Below are 7,211 nucleotides of genomic sequence, written 5' to 3'. Positions count from 1 at the left end.
TAGTGGATTCAGCCCAGTACATCAAAGGCAAAACTCTCCCCATCATTGAGAAAATCAACAAGGAATGTTGCTATCGGAGAGCAGCGTCAATTTATCAAAAATCCACAACATTGAAGATATGCTCTGTTCTCGCTGCTGCCATCAGGAAGGAGATACAGGTGCCACAGGACTAGTATCAACAGTTTCAGGAATAGTTGCTGCCCTTAAACTATCAGACTCCTGAACAATAGACTGATTTAAGGACTTGTGTTTTGTTCATTATTTATTACTGTATACAGTATTTATATCTACATGTGTATTTGCATGGCCAGTTTGTTTACACTTCTTTCTTTCTTTGAATACAGTTAACAGTATAGAAATTGTGCCTGGGCCGCAGAAAAAGAATCTCAGGATTGTATGTGATGTCATGTGTATTCTTTGACAAGAAATATGAACTTTCAACTTTGATATGATGTTGTGAAATTGTTTCTGTTATTTCCAATCTTCACTGGTGTTAAATTAATTGATTACTACATCCATTGGTATCACATCTTGATGGCGCCTTGCTTGGCTTTATATTTTGTTTATAAGTTGTGATCCTCTGCGAATCTAAAGGGCCAGAAAGGTTAAGTCTGCAAGACAGATAATGTGATCAAATCAAAGGCTTAATTAAGTGTGTTAGATCTGGAAGACTGTTATCGTGATTAGTCAAAGACAATGAATATCAAATAAACACCAGTGACAATGTGAAAGGAAAGCAAGCAACACTTTATTCTCTGTCTGATCACAATGTGAATGCACTGTATAAAAACAGCTAAAGAATCCCAAGAAAAGCTAGCAACAACTCAAGAGAAGAAAAAATGTGAAGGACCCTCGAGCCTGCGGCTGAGTGAAGAAGGATTGATCATCTTGCCATCAGGGAAGGAATCATTCATGTGAATTGGAGTGTTAAGTTGAGTAGGTACCTGAATAAGCAAGAGACACTAACATTAGGAACATTAAGATTACCTTGTCATAAATCCAATAAAACGTTACTTTATAGAATTAGCTGAGTTCAAATTGACAAATTTTCTAGTCTATTTTGGCCGAGCTGTAATCTTAATGGATCCATACAGGCAAAATCTCATGGATAAATGGTGTTAAGACTCAATGCTAATTTCATTTTGCAAGCAAACAGGCATCCTGCCAGAATGAAACTGATCTGAAGGATGATTCTACTTATGCCATTTCAATTCCAAAACCAAGATCACTCCAAAAAGACAGGGTGGGGAAGAAGGTGTTTGGCATACATGCTGTCATCAGTCAGGGCATTGAGTACAGGAGTTGGGACATAATGTAACAGCTGCCTCATTGGTGAGACCATATTTGAAATTTTGAATAGTCTGCTAAAGAAAGGCTATCATTAAGCTGGTGAAGGTGCAAAAAAGTTTTTCGAGGACATTACTAGGACTGGGGTGGCTTGAGTTATAAGAAGAAACTTTTTCCTCTGGAGCGTAGGAGGCGAAGGAGTAAATTTGTAGAGGTATTTAAAATCATGAGGGGCAGAGATAGGGTTAATACTTAGTCTTTTCCCAAGGATAGGGAACATAAATCTAGAGGCCATAGGTTAAAGTGAGGGGGGAGGGAAACATTTAAAAGGATCTGAGGAGCACCTTTTCCAAACAAATAGTGGAAGCTGTAGAGGCAGATGCAAATACTACATTTAAAAGACACTTGGTCAGTTACAGTGTCAGGGAAGTTTCGAGAGACATGGACAAATGGGACTAGCTCAGATGGGTTATTTGATCGGCATAAATAAATTGAGAATGCTATTGTGCTGTATGGCTCAATTATTCCATATATTCCAGGTACTCACCACTCTCTGGATGAAGAAAGGTCTCTCTCCAATCCTCACTAAATCTCTTACCCATTACCTCAAATCTATGATCAATTTAAATCAGCCATTTAAACCCTTGCTGCCATCTACTGCTAATATGGGGGAAAGGTGCTCTGTAGTTAGTAAGGGATTACTTAAAGACAGCATCGAGTCCACGCTGCTGAAGATCCAGCTGCGCTGGATGGGTCACGTCTCCAGAATGGAGGACCATCGCCTTCCCAAGATCGTATTATATGGCGAGCTCTCCACTGGCCACCGTGACAGAGGTGCACCAAAGAAAAGGTACAAGGACTGCCTAAAGAAATCTCTTGGTGCCTGCCACATTGACCACCGCCAGTGGGCTGATAACGCCTCAAACCGTGCATCTTGGCGCCTCACAGTTTGGCGGGCAGCAGCCTCCTTTGAAGAAGACCGCAGAGCCCACCTCACTGACAAAAGGCAAAGGAGGAAAACCCAACACCCAACCCCAACCAACCAATTTTCCCTTGCAACCGCTGCAATCGTGTCTGCCTGTCCCGCATCGGACTGGTCAGCCACAAACGAGCCTGCAGCTGACGTGGACTTTTTACCCCCTCCATAAATCTTCGTCCGCGAAGCCAAGCCAAAGAAGAAAGAAGACTTAAAGTGGTATGCAAGAGGGAAAAAAAGATTGAGAACCTTTGCTCTAAAGCTATCTCATCTGCCCATCACGTGGTGACTAGAACTGAACACAGGACTCCAGCTGAGATCTAACCAAAGTTTTATAAATTTGAAGCATGAACTTTCTGCTCTTTTTTCTTAATTTTCTGACCAATGAAGACCAATATCCTACTTGCACTGCCTCCTCCAAAGTCATTTGCACAACAAGGTTCTTCTCAATACTCAATGCACCCAAGAACTTTACCAGTAATGGTCCTCATCCTATCTTTATTAGTACTCCTGAAATGCACCACACATTTATTAGGATTATCCTCAATCTACTACTTCTCAGTCTCAGCTGGTGCTTTTTATGTCAGATCTGGTGTTGGGCAAATGTGGGTCCAGTTTCATATCGGCTGCATGCCAGATTCTCTCAATGCTGTATGACCTTGGCATCTCAGCTTTTCTAACCATCATTGCTGGACTCCAGGTTTTTATCACTGGCTCTTGAACATGCATATGCTGTCCTCTTAGGGGTTCTGGTCATGTTTGCATGTCTGTTATAATGTTGACAACTTCCCTCTTGTATGTTAGTCAACTTTCTTCTTGTTTCCTTTGGTTGTCTAGTGGACAGATTTTGCTTGGCAGTGTGGTCTTGTACTTTCTGCCATTCAGAAGCTCTGCCAGGGACTTCATGATGTCCCTCAAGGGTGTAGCTCGCAGTGACAGAAGAGCAAGCTAAGGGTCTTCCTTTGTCTCTCGACACTAAGTAAGTGTGTGTTTAATTGTCTGTACATGCCTCTCAATGAATCCATTGTCCTAGGGGTAATATGGTGATAATGTAGTGATGATGAACCCATATTTTGCAGCTATTTCTCTGAATTCACGCGATGTGAATTAGGTCCATTTGTCACATATCACTTGTTTGGGTATCCCCTGTTCTGTGAAGAGCACTCATACTGCAGCAGTGATGGTTGGTGCTCACTTTCCTGATGAAAGGGAATTTAGAGTAGTAGCAGGACAGAATCAGATACCATTCTTGGTTTTCTGTGAATAGGTCTGCTCCCACTGTGTGCCATGACCTGGTGGGTATTTCTGCAGGTATCATCTCTTTTTGTTGTGTATTTCTGTATTTCTGGCATGCCGGACATTAGCCACCATGTTTTCGATGTCCTTGTACATGCCTATCCAGTAAACTGCTGACTTTGCTCCAAGTTTGCATTTTTCCATTCCAATGTGGCCTTGGTGTATTTTCTGGAGAATTTTTTTCATTGTCTCTGGTATTATCAGCCGAGACCCTACCAGCAGTACACCATTCTCCAGGGATATGTTGTCCCTGACAGACCAATACTGACGTATTGTAGGCTGTACCTGTTTTATCCTTTCTGGCCAACCATGTATCACCTGTTGGGAGAGCAGCTGCAGCTCTTCATCTTTTGCAATTTCTTCATTAATCAGTTTTAGTTTGTTACTGGTCACACTGACGAGGTGATGTACCTTGATCTTCTTGTCTTTTATTTCGTATTTTTCATTTGGGGAAAGATGTGACAAGGCATCGGCGAGCACCATTTCCTTCCCTGGCCTGTACTTCAAGATGAAATCATAACATTGGAGCTGGAGCATTAGCCTCTGTAATCTGGCTGATACCTTGTTGAGGTTCTTTTTCTGGATGTGTTCCAGCGGGTGATGATCACTCTGTACCACAAACTCTCTCCCATAGAGGAATTTGTGGTATTTTTTGCATCCATATACGACTCCCAACAGCTCCCTTTCGATATTGGCATATCGGGTCTCTGCTGTTGTCAGGGCCTTTGAGGCAAAGGCTATCAGTTTTCCTTCCTACACCAATGCTGCCCCAAGGCCTCTGATGGAAGCGTCTATTCTGAATGTGACTGTGGTGATATGTAATTACACCACTAGGTCACCAGGGGTCATCCTTGCATATAAAGCAGTCCAGAGCTGCAGTCGAGCCTTCCAGGTTTGTCTTGAAGAGAGAAAAGACCTCTTAGTGTACATATTAGTTTATTAAAGCTGTCTTATACTCGCACTGCTGTTGTGGTTATTGTCAGTACAGTGACTACTTTTTTTCAATTGTAGTAGCTCAGTTCTATTTCTCCGCAAACCACTTCCTTAAGCTTGTCAAAAATGTTTTGATGCGATGGTGACCACTGAAACTCCACATCCTCTTTCAGCAACTCTGAGGTAGGCTGTGTGGTCTGAAATGTGTGGGGTGAAGGAACTCTTGTACTGGACCAGGCCAAGGAAGCTTCTTAGTTCCTTTGTCCTTTGGGTGGTCTATTTCAGCAATGGCTGCTACCTCCTCTGGGCTTAGCCTGACCCCATCAGGTGTGTCCACCATTCTGAAGAACTGGCACTCCTTCTTAATGATGCATTTTTCTGCATTGAGTTTGATGCCGGCCCCTCTTGCTCTCTCCATGGCCTCATGTAGGTGGAGATCGTGGGTTTTCCCGTCTCTACCAAAGACCTGGATGTTGTCTGCGATGCCGACAGTGCCCTTGCATCCCCAGTAGGTCTCATCTATCGTTTGCTGGAAGACACCTTGGCTCATCTTTAGACCAAAACTTGTACTGGCTGAATGGAGTATTTAACATTGAGAGCAGTGTCGATTCTTCATCCAGCTTCACGTTCCAATATCCACTCTTTGCATCTAGTTTGCTAAAGATTTTGGATCCCACTAGTTCAGAAGTGATGTCTTTCAGCATTGGTGTTGGATAGTGACCTCTTTTGATTGCTTGGTTTAAGTCTTTGGGATCCATACATATCCTCAGGCAGTCATTCGGTTTTTCCTTTATTACAATGGAATTCTCCCAGTCGGTTGGCTCGACCACTTTCACTATCACTCGTTTTTCTTCTATTTCTTTGAACTCCTGCTCTAGCCTTTATTTCAGCTCTATTGGCATCTTCCGTGGAGCATGGATTATTGGTTTGCATTCTGTGTCTATGGTTATGTGGTATTCGAAATTTCTAAAACACCCGACTGTATCATCAATGCATTCAGGGTACATGTCCATAAGCTCGGCCTTGTTTATGATCAGAGGGCGTTGCTCAAGTGACATGTCGCTATTGATCCTTTTGGACATTTCCTTCTCCCTGATCTCATTGTTTACAGAGATTAGCTGTAATTCCCGACAACTATACAAGCCTAGGATTACTGATCCGTCAGCACCAACCATGAAGAATGTGCATTTGATGCTCTTTCCTTTGTCTGCCTTTTATTTGTACTTTTCCTAGTTGTTTAATCACAGGGCCACCATAGGCTGTGAGCATGACATTTACTGCTTCTAGTGTGTCTTCCTCGGAGTACCTGTTCACCATGTTCTCGGAGAACATCTGATGGTATAATCTGAGCGGTAGGACGTTGCTTTATGATCCAGCGTCCAACTTTATTTTCAAGTTGAATATTGTCGGTTTGTTTCCGATGTTTCTTTTCACTTGGATCGTGGTGTGCAACTCACTTTTTCTTCCCTTTCTTGGATGCCTCGTGGAGGAATATGTTTCAACATCGAGTGACAGTGTGTCGGAGTCGCTGCTATTGCTTCCCTTGATGTGGTGTACTTCTGTATTCTTATTTTCTCTTTTTTTGTGCCAGACCTACATAATTTTCCCAGTGATTGACCTTCCCACAGGTCCTGCACTTCGAACCATGCACGGGGCATTTCTTGCGGTCATTGAAGGGGTGTAGTCTGCCGCACCTCCTACAGTTCTCAGATGTCTGCAGCTTTCTCTGTGTGCACTTTATGACATCGACCCTTCTATCACTGTGCTGCATTTTGGTCTGCATGGAGAGGGATTGCACTTGCCTCCTAGTGGCCTCAAAGGCCCTAGCTGAATCTATGGCATCTGCTAGTTTCAAGGTGTCTTTTTCCTATGAGAGCTTTCTGCACTTCGGGATGAGAACTTCCTCAGATTAGTTGGTCGACTATTCTCTCCTCTATTTCTTTAAACTTACATTTCACAGCAATATTCTTTAGCCTTGAGGAAATTATCTACTGACTCTTGTTTTAATCCCTGGAACTCGTATTGCTTTTTTCTACGGTTGGTTGAGAGGAAAAATTTTAAAGTATCCTTTCTGGGTTATTTTCTTCTTCAGCCAGCTCCCAGCTATTAAACCGGTCTAGTCCTCACTCTCCCATCCAAAGAAGGATGTAACTAACCTTTTCCTCTGGTGTCGCTCCCTTGAGGAAACTTTTGAATGCCAGGTTGCCCTTCTGCTTGAACTTTACTGGGTGCAATGTTGCTGTGGCCATCTTCTCCAGCACTGGTAATCAGATAATGGTGCTTTTTTTTTGTTTCCTCCTCTTTGTTTATTTCAAATTTTTTTTCTATATGGTGTGGGTTTTGATGTATCCTACCACTGCCATCACGTTGTGTTGGTTTGTACCATCGGAGGTCTTAATAAACATTAGAAAGGCTTGTAATTTTAACAGCACATTTCTTTACTCACATTCAGCTGCTGGATTGCGCATTGATACATGTCTCACCACGCATGCACCACTCTCAAGTGTAGTGTGGTTCTTAGTGTTAGTGTTCATGCTCTGGCATAAAATAGTCCTAGGCTTCCTCAGTATACAACACCCTGTAGCCTAAAACCACCCTCCACACTGTCAACAACAAATTTGTGTTCGCTTCAAACTACCAAATCAGGCCTCCTATTTTAAAATATTTTTATTGTTTTCAATAATAATAAACAAGTAAAAGCTATTAAACAGAGTAAGGA

The 7,211-nt window shown here is 42.5% G+C and overlaps 1 long non-coding RNA gene across 1 annotated transcript; it reads right to left on the bottom strand.

Annotated features, from left to right (window-relative positions):
- Nucleotides 1–726: 726 nt before the first annotated feature.
- Nucleotides 727–6,934, bottom strand: LOC138738751 (uncharacterized). The gene is made up of 2 exons (XR_011341722.1): nt 6,649–6,934; nt 727–944 (listed from the first exon to the last, which is right to left on the bottom strand). It is a non-coding gene; the product is annotated as an uncharacterized lncRNA (long non-coding RNA).
- Between the last annotated feature and the right edge of the window lie 277 nt (nt 6,935–7,211).

This window comes from Narcine bancroftii, chromosome 1 (genome assembly GCF_036971445.1).
Source record: "Narcine bancroftii isolate sNarBan1 chromosome 1, sNarBan1.hap1, whole genome shotgun sequence".
In the NCBI taxonomy this organism is placed as follows: Eukaryota; Metazoa; Chordata; class Chondrichthyes; order Torpediniformes; family Narcinidae; genus Narcine; species Narcine bancroftii.
The sequence above is the reverse complement of the archived record's forward strand: the minus strand, read 5'-3'. Positions and strand labels throughout refer to the sequence as shown.